This window comes from Crinia signifera, chromosome 1 (assembly GCF_055691185.1).
Source record: "Crinia signifera chromosome 1, ASM5569118v1, whole genome shotgun sequence".
Classification (NCBI taxonomy): domain Eukaryota; kingdom Metazoa; phylum Chordata; class Amphibia; order Anura; family Myobatrachidae; genus Crinia; species Crinia signifera.
Window position 1 is genome coordinate 281,186,153 of NC_139217.1, and position 18,677 is coordinate 281,204,829.

General features: G+C 42.9%; 1 long non-coding RNA gene and 1 pseudogene across 2 annotated transcripts in view; one reads left to right on the forward strand and one right to left on the reverse strand.

Moving 5' to 3' along the window:
• The first annotated feature begins 2,168 nt into the window (after nt 1-2,168).
• On the forward strand, nt 2,169-6,147 carry LOC146028523 (uncharacterized). Its single transcript, XR_014455234.1, has 3 exons — nt 2,169-2,414; nt 4,712-4,787; nt 5,988-6,147. It is a non-coding gene; the product is annotated as an uncharacterized LOC146028523 (long non-coding RNA).
• An 8,191-nt stretch (nt 6,148-14,338) lies between these two features.
• The window catches only part of LOC146075490 (very-long-chain (3R)-3-hydroxyacyl-CoA dehydratase-like), a 35,163-nt pseudogene continuing 30,824 nt past the window's right edge, over nt 14,339-18,677 (reverse strand). The window contains exon 8 of the transcript XR_014473581.1: nt 14,339-16,933. The product of XR_014473581.1 is annotated as a very-long-chain (3R)-3-hydroxyacyl-CoA dehydratase-like (transcript). The remainder of the gene's footprint in view (nt 16,934-18,677) is intronic.

The window sequence follows — 18,677 nt, forward strand, 5'->3', positions numbered from 1 at the left end:
GCACGGAATACAATATAATAGTATTTGTTAAATAGTTGTATGTTTTTAACCCTTTGAGTGCCTTTTTCTTTTTATGTTTTTTTCCTCTTTTTATCCCTGATAAACTACTATGGGTATATTTTTTATATTTTTAACTATTCCACCTAAAATAAATATATATTTCTTATGAATTATGGTCATTCGTAATTAATCCTTATTTATTTACATATATATGTCCTTGGCTATAAGACTATTTGTCGCTGAACCCTTATTCTGCCTTAATAATCCCTTTACCACATGTAATTTACCATTAAAGTTTTTACTTAAGTGATAGCAGACACCCTTGGAAGCAAGGGGTATTGATATATGTATTGACATATATACCACTAAGAAGCTCACAAGTGGCGCCACACACCAATCCACCAGAAAAATATATATATTAATTTATTTTCGTTTTGGTAAGCGTTCTGAAGAGAATGGAATGGTTGCTGGACCTGATTAGTCACATCAGAAATGTAGCCCATGAGTGCATCCAGTTGCACAATGTTCAGCTCAGCACGGTACGGTTTATTTATAGCTTTCTAATACTCAGCATTGTATATTTGGCATATATAATGCTGCTTTTTTTTTTTTTAAATTCCTTCTTTTTATTAATTTCAATATCAAAACACATATACAAACATAGATAATTATTCGACACATACAAAATACAACAATAAAGAAAGAAAAAAAAGACCAAAGGAAAAAAAAAAACCATAAAGAACAACACAACAGCATTGCAATACTAAAATCCTAACATTCCATTGATAGTATATAATTTTCCTAGATGCTCGAGACTGCCTACAGTCATTCTACCTTTTATATCCTTACTTCCTGCCGTGGCGATGGCTATTTACTTTTTTTTTTATTTATTTTTTTTTTCCTTTTTCTCTTTCTTTTTCCTTCCCTTTTCCATCCACTTTTTGTTAATTTACCCCGCCCACGTATCAATAGCTAAGAGCCTCAGGTAATTTTATCAAACTCTGATACAAATGGCCCAGACGACGTGACATCCTCCATTTGGATACATAAAGACCAACTTTCAATAATTTCATCCGTGTCTCAAAACCCTATATTCTAATACAGAAATTCATATATGTGCACAAATAATTTGTTGACTTCCTTTATTCTTCCCGTTTTACCATTTTCCTTTTCATATCTCCCTCCCCCCATATTCCAGTCCTCCACATTTTGAAAAAAATTTAAATATAAGTGCTCTATTATAAAAAATATACACAAATATGTGAGCAATAAATACATATAGCATTTAGTTGTGTTTAAATAACCATTCATAAACCCCCCAAAAAAAAAAAAAAAAAAAAGGGGAACCAACCAGAAAGGCCACTGTGAATATTAAACTCAAGTGCTTAAATATCTTATAGGTCAACACGTCTCCAATATATTGAGGATATCCATCTGGACCAAATCTCAGAGTGTTTATTTAAGCATTTTCTTTTCATATATACTTGTCTTTCCTGTCTTACAGTATAATTTACCAAAGCTTTCCAAGCTTCTATGTCTGGCTCGAGCATGGACATCCAGGTCCTAGCTATAATCACTTTTGCAAGCGCACAGATGTTAATAACAAACAGCTTATCACCCAGTTTAATTCTCGAGTCCTGAATTACCCCAAGAATACAGCACTTTACATTCAGGATTTCCCTAGGTATACCAGTTTCTATCAAGATCAACAATATCTCATCCCAGAACCTAGCGACTTTTGGGCATGCCCACATTAAGTGGAAAAATGTACCTGTCTCTTTCTTACATTTTGGGCATGTACTCGAGGCCCGACCCGCAAATTTCACCACCCTATCTGCTGATAGATAGGCTCTATGTAATACAAATAATTGGACCTGTTGCACCCGCAACGCATTAGTTGCTTTAAATATTGTCACCTTAGCTTGTTTCCACTCATCCTCTCCAATAGGTCCAACATCGCTTACCCACTTCTCTCTCAACTCAGAGAGGCCATCTCTACATTTATATGAGTTAATATACTTATAAATTTTGGATACTAATTTCGTTTTTTCAGTGGCTTTTAACAGTTTTTTGATAGGTGATTCTCTAAAAACTGGTATTTGATTGACCAATATCAAATATAATGCTGCTTTTACTTTTTTATTTAATTTCTTTGGTCACTTCCTGTTTAGGCAGTGGATTTCCTGCTTCATGTTTTTGCTGCATCTGTAGTGTCTTGGTGTGAGCATGTGATTCCGTTAGTTCTCGGAGTCCATGGCAGCTGGTTGCCATGGAAATGTGAATCTCCCATCACTCCTGGAGATTTGGGAAAGAATCCTCTGGACATAGCAACGGTACATGAGTGCTTAACGGCACTGCCCTGTAGTTTGCGACTGTTGTTAGCCAAGGAGCCTTGGAAGGAACACACCATAAAGGTATTTTGTTCAAGACAAAGAAAAACATCTTCAATACCTTTCAATGCATTAGTGCTACTGTCCAATTGGGTTGTATCACAATTGTTATCTAGAATGAAAAGTCATTATATAAAATTTTGGTACTTGTTTCCTAGCACGGCGCCCATAGCATTGCATACCATAAGGCATACGATGGTATGCGATGCGATGTTACGCGATGGCAGCTGATGTTATACAATTTAAAATTGTATACCATCGCATTGTATGCCATTGTATGCCATATACAATGGTATACGATTTAAAATTGTATAAGCACCCTAATGGGTGTTTTCAATGTTAAATGTGCCCCCTATAAGATGATTAATTGTATAAGCACCGTAATGGGTGCTTACAATGTTAAAAGCACCCCCACGCCACCCCCATTATCAACGCCAACCCGAAGCGTGGCGAGCGCAGCGGTACGTGTCCTCCGAACTTTTCATACCCCCACTATCCACATCGGCGTGGAGTTGAATTTATATAGTGTGGCAAGCGCAGGGAGCCACCGAGCCCGAAGCGTGGTGAGCGGACTCGGAATATATGTAAAGTAATACGCGTCCCCTCGCGGGGCTCGCTGCGCTTGCCACTCTTCGGGCTCGCCACACTATGTAAAATCAACTCCACGCCGACGTGGATAGTGGGGGTATGAAAAGGTCGGAGGACGCGTGCCGCCGCCCCTCGTGGGCTCACTGCGCTCGCCATGCTTCGGGTTGGCGTTGATAGTGGGGGTGCATTTAACATTGTAAGCACCCATTACGGTTCTTATACAATTTAAAATCGCATCGCATGCGGGCATATGGCATGCGATGCAATGCGATGTCATACAACTTAATATTGTGGGCGCCGTGCTAGGAAACAAGTACCAAAATGTTCTACCTGCCCATTACTGAGTCCGCATTATAATTAATTTACATATTTAACAATAATGCATGAGCAGGATAATGTGAATTTATTCCATTTTTTTTTTTTTTTTTATCTCAGATGATTACAGTATTCCCTTATATAAACAGTGTTTTGACCTGTAAACTCTGAGAATATTTTACTATACAGGTTTCTAACTCTCCATCATGGCAAATGTGGAGCAAGTCCAAATCTGATTTTGTTTATCCCTTTATAACCCATTGCATGTTTCTGGTGTATCCTAGTGAGAACACTGGTAAAGTAACCCCCCAAAAATATAGTTTGGTCATTTTAGTGCATAAAGCATTGTAGTTTGTCTACCAAAACATTGATTCATTCTAATCCCTTATTTTGTTACTTTAGCATCTTCCAAAAACCTTTCACAGCATTTTGTACATTTAAATGGACATTGGAACTTGAATGGCAACCATCATCACAATGCAGTCTACGCAATATATATTTCCATACAGACAAGAGGTTATATAGTGCATACACACGGTTTGATACAGTTTTCGTTTGATTTTGATTTGATTTGGCCTATTCGACCTGTTCTGAAGTTTTTTCTACTCTATTTTCCATTTGATTTACTATTTGCTGTGCATTCGATTTGCACTATTCGATTTCAATTCGATCTCACAGTGTTCCTGATCCTTCAGGCAGGAGATTGAATCTGGATTGAACACATTAGATTTGCACTATCTACATTAGATTTGCACTAGATAGTCTTGCCTGTCAATACTTTTTCTATTCGATATACACTACACGGTACATTTGTTCAATCGTACTCTTTCCCTCAGCATAGCCTGTATAGACGTTATTGAAAGTATTAAATCTAAAAATGATTGCTTTGTACAGCACATAGGATGTGTGTGACCGGTTCTGGTATCTATACATCATGGAGGCATCCTTTTGGTGCCATGAACCAGTATGCTATGAATTTGCCTGGAACTAGCATCATTATTGATAAAGTGCATTTTCCTGGTATTCAGTCCAGAGAGTCATCAGGGGCTGGTTTCTAGGAAATTCATAGTTCACATTCTTTGATGTCTCTGCTGTATGCTTTTCTTTGATCAAAATATTCTTGTAAAATATATTTAACTCACTGGAAATTTTGAATGACTGAGGCGTCTATTTACTGAACCTTGGATGGAGATAAAGTGGAGAGAGATAGGTACCAGCAAAGCAGCTTCTAACTGCCATGTTACAGGCTGTGTTGGCTGCTACTTTATCTCTCTTTCCAAGACTTAGTAAATAGTCCCATGAATTAACTACGTCACTTTATGAAAAATAAAGCAAACCTAAAACAAAAAGTATTATACCATAATCATAGGGGTTTTCCATGTAGATGATTTAATAGACACTCTTCTTCTTTTCACAAGTTTATTGACTGGCTAATGATTCTCCTTGAAAGTCCTGAAAAAGCCTTATCAGAATCATCAAGAAAAGTTTTAAAAGGTACGGTCGTTTCTTCTGCTGCCTTGTTTGATTGACATAGTGGGCCTAATTATATACCTGTATGGTGAGCCAGCAGGAGGCCTCTAATGCAAGCAGATGCCTCCTGCTGCAGCATCGGATCTCTCCCACCATCAGGCGACGTAAGGCACCTATGGTGCCACCCATCACAGAGGCCAGGAAGTTGTCTGTCTTATGACTGAGATCCTTGACCTCTTACCTCCCTCTAAATGGCAGCAACTTGCCTTCGTTTTTCACAAATGGAGGCCATCGCCGCCCCTCCCTGCCCCTGAAAGGCAGCAAACTGTTGGTCACTTAGGACGGGATGTATTAAAATACTTCGCCGCCTGCCCGCCGTGATGCCAGCGCATATGCACTAAAATATGCGGCTGGCATCGCAGTGCGGTGATGGAGACCCGCCGCGATACCTGTCCTGTGGTGTGCGGGGTGTCTCCGTCACCTCCCTGCCACCTGCTTCTCCTCTCATGTTGGGGACAGCTAAGCAGGCTGTCCCCAGCGCCTCCTCCTCCCCCTGCAGCCAGAAGGACGTCCAGCTGCATTGCTAGGGTAAGGAGGGGTTTACCTTCCAGGGTCCAGGAGGACCTTTCAGGAAGGTAAGTACAAGGGAGGGGGGGTCAGCGAGGTGGCGAGGTTGCGGCGGGCGGCGAAAAAAAGCCCATAGGCTTCTATATGGTATCACCACCCAAAGGTGGCGATACCCTGCCCAGCGATATCGGTGCGGCCGGGTTTTAGTAAATATGAAAATGCGGTAAAACGGGGGGTTTACCGCATTTTCATTTTAATACATCTCGCCCTTAGTCTACTACCTACCGTGCTGCTTCTGACTTGGTCGAACACACAGACAGGTCCTACTCATGTTCAAAGCACCGAACATCGGTACTTTGCGCATGATAGGACTATAACAACCGCACCTGGATGACCCTGGGCATGTAAAATACTAAACAGGAAAACATAAAATCATTATTTCATGTGTAAGTACTGGGAACATAAGTCTAGCATGTTTATGCATGTTATCATATGTTACACAGATAAAAGTATCTGCCAACAAAGTAATACTTAAGTTGTCTTCACTACATTTATTTAGTGTGTACATTTTGCCTTTAAGTCCTACAGTATATAACATGTTTGTTACTGTCTATGCAATGGTTAATCTATATTTTCATATATGTTTATGTCTTTCAGCTTCACTTTTCAACTTGAGAGACCTGCCAGAGTTTAAGAGAAAAGCGGTGTGGACTAGAGCTTATGGCTGGTAGTGGGCTTCTGTTGTGGGGGTATCTAGGACCAGCCATGGCGATCATTATTTTCGGTACATAATTAAGGGTATTTCACCAGAGGCAAGTATAAGTAAATGGGAATTGTAATTTACATCGAACGTCAGTTTTATTTAATTGCTATTATTTATTTCCACTGTGCCTGTATAACACTGATAAAAATAAAAAGAACACACTCAAGCCAGCATTAGCATGTTTGTGTTTTTATTGCATAAATAAATATAATCGCTTCTTGACTACATATTCATGATTTTTAGTTAATAGTGAACAGATAAAAGCTCCTCCTTCAATAAAAGTGTCCTAGCAGAGCAAGGAACAGTCATGACAATCACTTCATGGCTTGAAGGACTAGCAACAGCCTATGGAGATGGTTGTCATATAAACCATCACAAATATGATACATCGTATGCTTACGAAACAGCAGTCGCTATGCTGAGCTAGTCACAGTCTGCTCCAAAAATGATAGGTACATTTTCTATTATTATACATTACTCTTTATGGTTTCTTGGTACTTGTTTCCTAGCACGGCGCCCATATTTCCTGCGTATCGCATCGCATCACATGGGCCATTATAGCGGCATGCGATGCGATGCAATTTTTTAAATGTATTTTTTTCTATGCTCATTGTACCCCACTATATCGCATCGCATCGCATTGCATCGCATATCCCGCAAAATCCCATGCGATTTAATAGTGTGTGCGATGCCATGACATTAGCTATACAATAATATGATTGTATGTCCCAAAAATAGGTTTAACGTACTCCCCCACTCTCCACATCATCCCGAAGCGTGGAGAGCGCAGCGGAACGAGTCCTACGACTTTTTCATTACCCCGCTATCCACGTCGGTGTGGAGTTGATTTTATACAGTGTGGTGAGCGCAGCAAACCACGAGCCCTAAGCGTGGCGAGCACAGCGAGCCCTGCATCGGGTCGCGGATAACTTTACATGTATTCCGTGTCCCCTCGCGGGGCTCGCTACGCTTTTGCCACGCTTCGGGCACTATGTAAAATCAACTCTGCGCCGACGTGGATAGTGGGGTAATGAAAAAGTCGGAGGACACGTTCCACTGCACTCGCCACGCTTCGGGATGACGTGGATAGTTGGGGTGGGGGTGCGTAAATAAATGACATTATATGTAATTTAATGGTATAGCACATTAAGTGACATTATTGTATGTGCAATCAGGACATTAAAAAGATAGGGTGCGATAAAAAATCCCATCCCATCGCATGCCATACAATAATGGCATGCGATGCGATGGGATGCAATTTTTTATCGCACCCTATCTTTTTAATGTATTCACTGACAGAGAGCAGTCAATACATTACATACAAAAATCGCATCACATGCCATACAATAATGGCATGCGATGCAATTTCCCTATGCAGAATAGCCCACTACGCAAATGCTGTAGTGGGCGCCGTGCTAGGAAACAAGTACCGGTTTCTGTATAATGTGAGTGGTACATTATTTTATGAACATTTCTGCTTATAGGAGAGCTGTGGCCAGGTCTGTGCCCCTGAAATTGGGTGGGTTGGGGTGGGAACTGGCAGCTACAATGTGATCACACCAGGGCTATATTTGTGGCGGAACGGTCCGGAACGCCGTTCCTGAAGATCAGTTGAAAAATTACCTCACCTGGAACGGCGTTCCGGAAGTTCAACGCCGGGCGCAGGCTGCAGCACAGAGATTATCTCCAATCTCTGTTTCCGCTGCTGCAAGGAAGATCATCCCTGCCGCCGCCCGCTACATGCTGTTCTGTGTCCTGACTGCTGCGCTGCCCGGCCGTGGCTCATACAATATCGGCTGTGTGAGTCACGGCCGGGCGCCGCAGCAGTGAGGACTCAGGACACACTCCCTCCATGGTCCATCTTGTACCCGGTCTCCGTCCCGCTGCACACGTGCTGCAGCACAGGCCCAGGACAAGGTGACAGCGGCAGGGGCAGGTAGCAGGAGCCGCTGGGAGAAGATGACAGCCGCTGGGTTCAGTAACCCCAGGAGAAAGTGCCAGCAGCAGGAGGCGATGGGAGATGCTGACAGCCGCTGGGTGCAGTAACCCGAGGAGAAGGTGTCAGTGGCTGATTTAACTAATGGGCTGTGTGATCTAAATGGATAACTGTTTACAACATTAAATGGCAAATCACACATAGGAGAAGCTGGTACCGGCTTCTATATACAATAGTATATTGCAAGTGTTGGTAGATAGTGTTGGGCATCTTGGTGTGGGCCATATGTTTGATGGGCATCTCTGTGTGGGCTACATGGGCATCTCTGTGTGGGCCTTATGTATAATGGGCATCTCTGTGTGGGCCTTATGTATAATGGGTATCTCTGTGTGGGCCTTATGTATAACGGGCATCTCTGTGTGGGCCTTATGTATAACGGGCATCTCTGTGTGGGCCTTATGTATAACAGGCATCTCTGTGTGTGGCATATGTATAACAGGCATCTCTGTGTGCGGCATATGTATAATGGGCATCTCTGTGTGTGGCATATGTATAATGGGCATCACGGTGTGGGGCATATGTATAACGGGCATCTCTGTGTGGGCCATATGAATAACGGTCATCTCTGTGTGGTGCATATGTATAATAACTGTTACGGAGCGGGGGATTTGTTTAACAGGCATCTCTGTGAGTGGCATATGTAGAACAGGCATCTCTGTGTGGGCCTTATGTATAATGGGCATCTCTGTGTGCAGCATATGTATAATAAGCGTTACAGTGTGGGCCTTATGTATAATGGGCATCTCTGTGTGCAGCATATGTATAATAAGCGTTACAGTGTGGGCCTTATGTATAATGGGCATCTCTGTGTGCAGCATATGTATAATGGGCATCTCTGTGTGCAGCATATGTATAATAAGCGTTACAGTGTGGGCCTTATGTATAATGGGCATCTCTGTGTGCAGCATATGTATAAGAAGCGTTACATTGTGGGCCTTATGTATAATGGGCATCTCTGTGTGCAGCATATGTATAATAAGCATTACAGTGTGGGGCATATGTATAATAAGCATTACAGTGTGGGGCATATGTATAATGGGCATCACGTGTGGGGCATATTTATAATGGGCATCACGGTGTGTGGCATATGTATAATGCAAAACTCTGTGTGTGGCATATGTATAATAAGCGTGACGGAGTGAGGAATTATGTTTTTCTTTTTTTAATGTAATGCCCCGCCCCTTGTGTAACTCCTCCCACATCGCCGCCCACTTTCTGCCCCCGCCCACAGTTCCTGTACCTATTTTCCTACAAAAATAGCACTGGATCACACATTACCGCCCTGACTTGCGGGAGTGTTATGGGCAACCCATTAATCCTCTACACTGTTGTTCTCATACGTAACAGGAAAGTACGGACTTTGCACCTGCAGAATATGTAAAAAGGGTAAACGAAGAAATACCCGCGAGATAAAACCATCCCGGCAGCTTCTTTGCGCACTGTGGTGTATACCGACCCTATATTTGTACACCTGCAGAATATGTTCCCTAGGGGCCAGGGTAAAATGTGCACTGAAGACTGTGCTAAATAAACAGTTTGTACAGTACCTTGACATACACATTACTTGGGATGAATTGGATCATACTGTAGTAACATGACACATTGGGGGAAATTTACTAAAAATACAAATTCTTAAAATGAATGCAGACAACTGGCAACGGACATATTTTTTCATAAATAGGGCAGATTTACGAATTCGGCCAATGGCGTATGCATTCTTATTCTGCTGCATTTGTATTTAGCGGCCGTATATACAGCTGCTAAATACAAATACGAGTCGGCAGCTTGCATGGATCAGTCAAATCAGTGTAAAAAAAAAATGAAAAACAAATTAAATAATTTTAAAAACCGGCTTGGCATCCTCCACCCACGGCCATAACCAGCCCCAGGCTCAAAGAGCCGGTCCTGGTTTAAAAAAATCAGGGAACAAACCAAGTAGGGGCACAATGGTCCGGTCCTGGTTCCCAAAATACGGGGGACAAAATGAGTAGAGGTCGTTCCCCCCCCCCCCCTTATTTTGTGAACCAGCAACAGGCCCAACCAGCCAGCAGAGTAATGCCATAGACGGGGGGAGACTTTTTTATTACAAGTCCCCCTGCCAAAGCATTAACCCCCTGACCGGTCAGTCAGATCCTGGGGAAGTGGGGACCCCAATAAAGGAGTCCCCCCCTCCAGAATTTACCTGCCCAGGCAGACAGGCAGTAAAAAATAGAAATAACTATTGTGTATTGCTGTGGAATGATGAGTCCCAGCAAGCCTGCACCGCATGCAGAGACTTGGAGAACAACAAGTCCCAGCATGCGGGGCATTAAAGGACCTGCTCTGACTTGTAGTCCCACAACAGTACAAATAGTTAAAGTTCTACTTTGATGGTGTGTGTTTTATTTATTACACACTGAGCCCATCCATACAGATACTTACTTACCTTGACACGTGACGTAGGTAGGTATCCTCCATCCACTGTTCCTGAAGAAATACAATGTGGGTACCTGTGGAAGTAAACCATACTCACAGGGGTCCTCTGGCGTAGACCGCATCTTCTTTCCAAGTAGCATCCATGGAAATTGGCAAAACAAAAAAAATGAGTGACCCGACACCAGTACGGACTCCCGTAGACTTCCTCAAGCCGGTCGCCACAATGACTAAACGCGTCACTTCCACCCACTGTTGCCGGAGTATCCACCCACCTCACATTTACAGCCTCCCGCCTGGCTTCCTGGTTCCCGGTGCTCTGGTCTGTTGCCTCGCTGAGGCTGCACGCTCCACTGCCACCATTGTGAGCCTGCCTGTTGACTGTACTTATTGACATAAGTACAGTCAGAAATTCACTCTATACATTATTAATGTGGTAAATGACTATACTAGCTGCAAATGTCTGTTTTTTTAGGAAGGAATATGTACAAAGGTGTATAGCGTCCTATTCCCAGTAACCATCACTCCAGTGTTCTAATGGTAAATTGTGTTTGCTAATTGTGTTACAAGACTAATGGATTATTAGAAAACCCTTGTGCAACTATGTTAGCACTGCTGAAAATGGGGATGCTCTTTAGAGAAACTATAAAACTGGCCTTCCTTTCAGCTAGTTGAGTATCTGGAGTATCACATTTGTGGGTTCAATTATACCGCTTTCAGACCTCAAATACAGTGTCGCACCAGGACTTTGAAACGGAGCGGTGGAGCGGCATCGTTGAGAAGGCAACGCTTACAGCTGGCGCTGCTCCAAGCACTGCCTCCTCCATAGTGTGAACGGGAAACCCGATTAACCCGTTCACACCACAAAGCAACACACCAACAGACCGGTAAGAACACTTATTTTTAACCGGTTCGTATTGCATTGTTGCTGCCAGTTCGCTGTAACCAGTAACCCTTTTCACATCGCACCAATTGCCGGGTCGAACCCAGTGCCGAATTTCCCATTAGGCACGTGAGGCACGTGCCTAGGGGCGGCACATGTTTGGGGGCGGCACTTGGATGCATGTGATAGTACTATCACTGAAATGTACGAGTAACTGCAAAATGTTTCCACTGTACTGTACCATATTCCATCTTGATTAGAGTGTAAATTAATAGGACATGCATGTACTGCCCCTATAACTTGTCCTACTTAGTAAATATGTATACATAATAAAAAAATGTTAGTTGTTGGCTTTTTTATTATTAAATAAAATTGGCAATCATCAAATGAGGGCTTATAGCTAATCAATAAAAATAATACAATTAGGCAGGGGGCAGCCATTATTGTTGTGCCTACGGGCGCCCTCACCCCTAAATCTGCCCCTGGTCGAACCGGCAAGAAACTGGCATGAACCCGGTAATTAGGTGCAATGTTAAAGGGGTATTATGGTCTGAAAATGGCTTGAAAAAGAGAATTTTCATGTTTTTTCGAATTGAAGGCTATTCCATGTGAGAAATTGCCAAGAAACTGAACATTTCCTACAACTGTGTGTACTTCTTCATTCAAAGAACAGCACAAACAGGCTCTAACCCAGGCATGTCCAAACTATGGCCTTACAGCTGTTGTGAAACTACAAATCCCATCAAGCTTTGCCACAGTATTGCTCTTAGGGAATGCTAAAACTATGGAAAATCATGCTGGGATGTGTAGTTTCACAACAGCTGGAGGGCCACAGTTTGGACATGCCTGCTCTAACCAGAGTAGAAAGAAATGGGAGGCCCGCTGCACAACTGAGCAAGTACACTAGAGTCTCTAGTTTGAGAAGTAGACACCTTATAGGTTCTCAACTGGCAGCTTCATTAAATGGTACCCACAAAATGCCAGTGTCAACGTCTACAGTCAAGAGGCAACTCTGGGATGCTGGCCTTCTAAACAGAGTGGCAAAGAAAGAGCCAAATCTGAGCCTGGTCAATAAAAGGAAAATAATAATATGGGTAAAATAACACAGAGGTTGGACAGAGGAATATTGGAAAAAGTATTATGGACAGATGAATTGAAGTTTTGAGGTGTTTGGATCACACAGAAGAACATTTCCGGGACACAGAACAAGTTAATCGGTGAAGTTTTGGTATGAAAAATCCCTTGGCGCCTATATGATTAGAGAGAGTCGCCTACTCTGAGTTACAGGATATTTCCCTAATATCCAAAAAACGTTAGAACCACAAAGACAAAAAGATTTCAACTCAAAAATTGGGCGCCCTTCTCTCGGATCTAATAAGGTGATGATATAAAATATGAGGGGATAATAAACAGGTATACTTCCCCTTTAAGTTGTGCTTCTTTAACAGGCTTCACTCCTCATATATCCTTTTCTCTCATGAGGGGATTTTTTGGAATTTCCATATAATAGAGATGAGAGATAAAAAATAGAAATCCAAACATGTGAAGTATGTCTAAAATCAGAAGGTTTAAGGTAGAAAGGGATGATATAACGGTGGCGTACCACAACTCACTATAGGTAAGTTGGAATACTCTTATCAAGGTATCTTTCCTTAAAAGCAAATCGTACCCCTACTCACGATCAGATATGGATTTTCAAACATATAATGGTTTCTTTTCCGTCTCTTTTGGTAATACTTTTATTTTGCAGAAAACGGTATCCAATAAAAATTTACAAAAAACACAGAAGACTTGTGACAGATTTTAGGGTGAAGGCAGTGCGGCTGCGAAATCTACACACACAGCAAGAATCCGGATCTTAACTGCGTGTGGACTAACACTTTTCACTCACCTTCTTCCCTTGTAGTCTGTTCACAAGCTTACAATAAAATCCACATGCACTAGTCCAGCAACAACGACATGTTTCGAGATGCCTCAGATCTCTTCATCAGGTTCCTGGCTAGTGCTGACTTTCTGTTCCGTTTATATAGCTCCCGGCATCCCACTTCCGGTATTGCACTTCCGGTGCCGGGACCTCCGTGAAATTGCTTTAAGAGTGTCTGTCACCATCTGTCAAGCATGGTGGAGGTAATGTGATGGTCTGGGGCTGCTTTGGTGCTGGTAATGTGGGAGATTTGTACAAGGTAAAAGCAGTGGCGGTTTTTACCTATGGGCTGCAGGGCTGCAGCCCCCCCAGGTAAAATCCGCCACTGTAGTGAAGCCAGATGCAGTCTGTGAGACTGCAATGGCTTCACTGTGACTGGCAGTGACTTCCTATTGGAAGTCCGACCTGCCAGTCACAAAGGCAGTCCCATTGGGAGGTGTTCCCTCCCTCCGGGACACCTTTGTGCAGGCTGCCGTGCAAAAATGGCAGATGCGCTGGTCCGGGTGCCTGTAACTTACATTGTACAGGCGCCGGGACCAAGATTGCTTCTATGGGCTGTTACCCAAGCAGCCCATAGAAGTTGGCTGCATGCGCAGTACACGTGTGTACTGCGCATGCGCCAGTCCTGGCACCTGTCACTCATCACAGCACAGGCGCCAGGGATGGGAGAGGAGGTAGCGGCGGCGACAGGGGGAGCGGGGTGCCTGAATCGCTGCACCCCCACTGTGGCCAGAGGCAGCCCCCTCCCCCAATAAGGTACGAGCCACCGCTGGGTAAAAGGGATTTTGAATAAGGAAGGCTTGATTGGAGACAATTTCCTCCTCCAACAGGACAATGACCCAAATCACACCTCAAATTATGCAAGAACTATTTAGGGTAGAAGCAGGTACTGTAGCTGGTATTCTGTCTGTAATGGAGTGGCCAGTGTAGTCTCCAGATCTCAACCCCACTGATGGTTGTTTGGAAGAAAAGACTGCGCATGGGGGCAAAAAGGTGAGTGGCAATTACTTTATAAATAAACAGAAAAATATTAATAAAAAAAAAGTTATATTTATTAATGAAACTTCTTACATACTAGATGATTGAATGTGTTTGGAATAAATAAAATAAACAGTAATTCCTCAATTGCACATATTTTTATTTAAGACTGAGGAATTTAAAATATCCTTCTTGAAAAAGCAGCAAATGTTCCTTGTAAATAAGGAGGATTATTCACGTAATCAGCTAATGGTTATTATGGAACTAGTATCCTCATCCACTGGGCATTCCCAGTCTGGCAGGAGGATATTTTAACAGTGATTAAGTTTTAATATATGAAAAGGTGAGCTCACCTGAGTTCTTGGTTTCCCTGTGACTTTTAGTAATACCTCGGCCTGAGGTGTGTTTTGGGATCTGAGATGGTGGGTGAGGGATTGCCGCATAAAGAGACCTGCACTTGGTATTGCTAGGTCACTGGCACCAGGAAATCCCTGTCCACTCAATGACCGCCGCTGGCTCTGTAAGCGGACAAAGCCAGCGGAGGGAGAGGATGGGAATTTCCTGTTGCCAGGATGCAAGCTCCAATTGGCTTATGAACTGAAGCCATATTTGAAATTGCTGCAGGAGGTGCTAGTAGTGGTGGCAGTGTGAGTCAGGCTGGGCTGAGGGAGAGTGCTGAGCGGTGGCCGCATCTATGACAGCCATCCCAGCCCCTGCAAGAACCAGGAACACACATGGCTCCGCCCCCTCTATTGTACTTTCCTACTAGCAGCAGGGAAGGTAGGAGGGGAGGAATGTCTCAGGGTCGCAGCATGCCTGCCCTGGCCCCAGCAGTCCCCTCACTCTCTTTAAATAGTTAGACAGTACCCAGCTTCCTTATGTCTTGTGCCAGCCTACTCCTGCTGTCCCCAGCTCCCACCTATTCTGTCCTGGCTCTCCTCTAATATGCAGCACTCCTTGTCCTAATGCAGTATCGGCCTTTCCCCAGCTTCCACCGCAACCTACATTTCTCTTTCCTCCCTAGCACCCTGTGTCTTTCATCCCTCCCTAGCACTCTGCTTCTCTCTCTGTCCTCCCTAGCGCCCTGCGTCTCTGCTCTCCCTAGTGCCCTGTATATCTCATCCCTCCCTAGCGCTCTTCATCTCTCTCTGCCCTCCCTAGCGCCCTATATCTCTCATCCCTCCCTAGCTAAATACATCTCTCTATCCCTCCTTAGTGCCCTGCTTCTCTTTATCTCTCCCTAGCACCCTGCATCTCTCTCTGCCCTCCCTGGCACCCTGTGTTTCTCTATCCCTCCCTAGCACCTTGCCTCACTTCGCACTCACTGTTCCTGCGTCTCTCCCCGCCGTCACTGTCCATGTGTCTCTCCCCGCCATCACTGTCCCTGCATCTCTCCCCGTCATCATTGTCCCTGCATCACCACCAACACTGCATTGAGGCCCACTCCATGTGGCATATTGTGAATTTTGACTCAGTTCATGTGAATTTGGCTTATTCTGTGTGGAATGATGAATGATGATGAATTTTTAATCATTGCGTGTGAATTTTAGCTTATTTAGTGTGGCATAATGTGAATTTTGGTTTAATCTGTGTAGTATAATGGGATTTGTGGCATAATGTACATTTTGACTCCTTCTGTGTAAATTATGGCTTATTCTAATGTTAATGTATCACTTCTTCATTAAATTTTTTGTTAGTTGAAAATACACAATTGAATGTGTTCAGCTGAGCAGGAGCATGGCTTCCTAGTTATCTACTGGATTATACTGTAGTAAACGCACACATGTAAGAAAAGAACAAAACCAGAATGCTTAGTTAGATACATTTTGTTTATGCTCAATGGTAATACCATTATTTAAAGATCTAAACAAAGGTACTATTTCCATTGCTTATGTATAAAATATTTTTCCATTTGTTTTTTAAATTTAGGAAATATTGTTCTGATATTTTATAATACTGTACAATGCTATTTTAGTTGCAATATCACAAACTATGTACTTCAATTTTAATGTATTGCTTATAAGCATTACAGATAGAACATGTAGAACATTATGTACTATGGTACAATTAGTTGGCTCAATTTTCTTAAAACTTTCAGTATGGGATACGGCCGCTAGGTCGACATACATTAAATTAACCACTAAAGGTCAACAGGGTCAGAAGGTCGACACAAGCAGTAGGTCGACAAAGAGAAGGTCAACAGTCAAAGGGTCGATATGAGTTTTTCATGGGTTTTTTTTTGTGCCGACAGGACGTGGAGGTAGAGTAAAATAGTGTGCCCAAAGCATGGCAAGCACAGCAAGCCATGCGCTGGGACGTGGTACACTGATACAGTGTCCATGTCGTCAAAGTTCGGGACAAAAAAAAACCTTTCACATTGTCAACCTAATGTATGCCGATCTTCATAGTGTCGACCCTATGACCCATACCCTCCAGTATGAAAGCTCGCTGCAATGGAGGCGTGTTTAACAGATCATCTGACTACCACCCATAAACTCTACGCCATCTCTTCCTTCATAGCCGAGCCGTCTATATACTTTAATTGTGAGAGAGACTTGCTTGGCCGCATGCATGGCAGATCCTGCTGTAGGAGGATGCTGAGATTGCATCAGACGATGAACTTCAGATCTTCATGTCAGGAGGCAACCTATACACAAAACATTTTGCATTACATTTGAGCTGCTATCCTGATCGTTTTTCAACATTTAAGAATTTGTCTAGGGGACTGTTAAGAATTGAAGACCAGTATTCATGCAAATGTATCCCCTTCCCCCATTATCCCACCTTCCCCCTTTTTTTCATTCTGTATCCCTTTCCCTATTTGTGTTTTATAAAACGTTAATAAGAACTTAATTTTGAAAAAAAAAAAGAATTGAAGACCAGATTTGTAATAATGGTTCAGATTTTCCTGTATTTAACCCTTTGAGTACCAACGTTGCGGTGAGAGATGTGCAAAATATCCACTAAAAACAGCAGGTCCGTAGTCGAGGAATATCAATCACTTTAGTTATTGCTGGCAAATGTTCTGAAGTCAATTAATTGAAATGTATTTAAGTATTACCCAGCAAGGCTGGCCTTTTTTTATTTTATTTTTAATTCAATAATTTTTATTGAAAATTTCAATTTTTTGCAAAAAACAAAAAAAAACAGTTGCAGAAACATTACAACCCGCAGGCGCCATCCGTGCATACATATCAGGATATAGAAGAGCGCGTCTACAGGGCAAGCGTTAGAGTAATACCTCAGACCCAAATGAAGAAAAAAAATATATATATAATAATTTATATTACGGAGAATAATTATCTGTCGAAAACTCTATCCTAACCCAATATTACTATTAAAATAAAATATACCTCCCCTAAAGCGAAATTGAGTATGGGTTAGACATAGGGGGTTATCCAAATTGCAATTTGATGCATAAATTTAGTCCGGCCACTTTACCAATCCAGGAAAATATTAGGAGAAAGGACCAGTGTCTCCATCTTCATCAAAAGGAAAAGGAGAATGAGTTCCATAATACAGACGTGACCAGATCCAGTATGTGGAGTACATGATATGTAGATAAGGCCGGATGAAGCATACAGGAGCATTTGTGAAACACCAAGGCCTGTATCAGGCATATTTTCAATTATTGATATAGGGCTCTGCGGGTAGTCGTCTTGGTTATCCAAAGGGGCAGAGACCATGTAAGTCACGATGTCAGTACGCATACATGCGGTATCATCAGGCGCGACAGCATGTGCAGTATCATTATACAAAGGAAGAGGATTAGCTTGCTGTAGATCAGTGAGTCAGTCTGGTTAAAAGCCTATCAGTAAAGGAGGTAATAGCTTGTAGGATATGACACACAGAAGCTTCCATCTTGAGCTTGGTGAAAGGAGTAGACGAGAGAGCACCTTCCCAGCCACAGGATATCTCCAGGGGGAAATAGAGATGGCTAGCACGACCCAATAGTGTATCCGGAAAGGCAACACCAAGTCCTTCCACACCTTAACCTCTCTAAGTATAGGTATTCCCGTGGATATACCACATATAAACAAGGCTTAGGGAATCAAATATTAAGAAGATGCGCTTCACCAGGATGCCAATTGAAGATTTAGAGAACTGTGCTCGGGTCTGATCCTCACCACATATGTCACAGGCTGTATAACCAGATACACCTCACCCAGGCAATCATGTGCCACAGGAGACCTTATAATGGCGTCACCGCCTCAGGAGGGAGGAATCCTGCAGGTTGTAGGTTCAATGTGCGTCTCTCAACTCAGGGGAGAGGGAGCGACAGGAATGGAGCACAGGAGAGGAAGGTCGTGGTGGAGTCCACGCCACCAGTTCCCTCCAGCAGAAGTAGCTCGTTGCAGGTGCCGCGGCCCAGGAGACGGTCAGGCAAGATG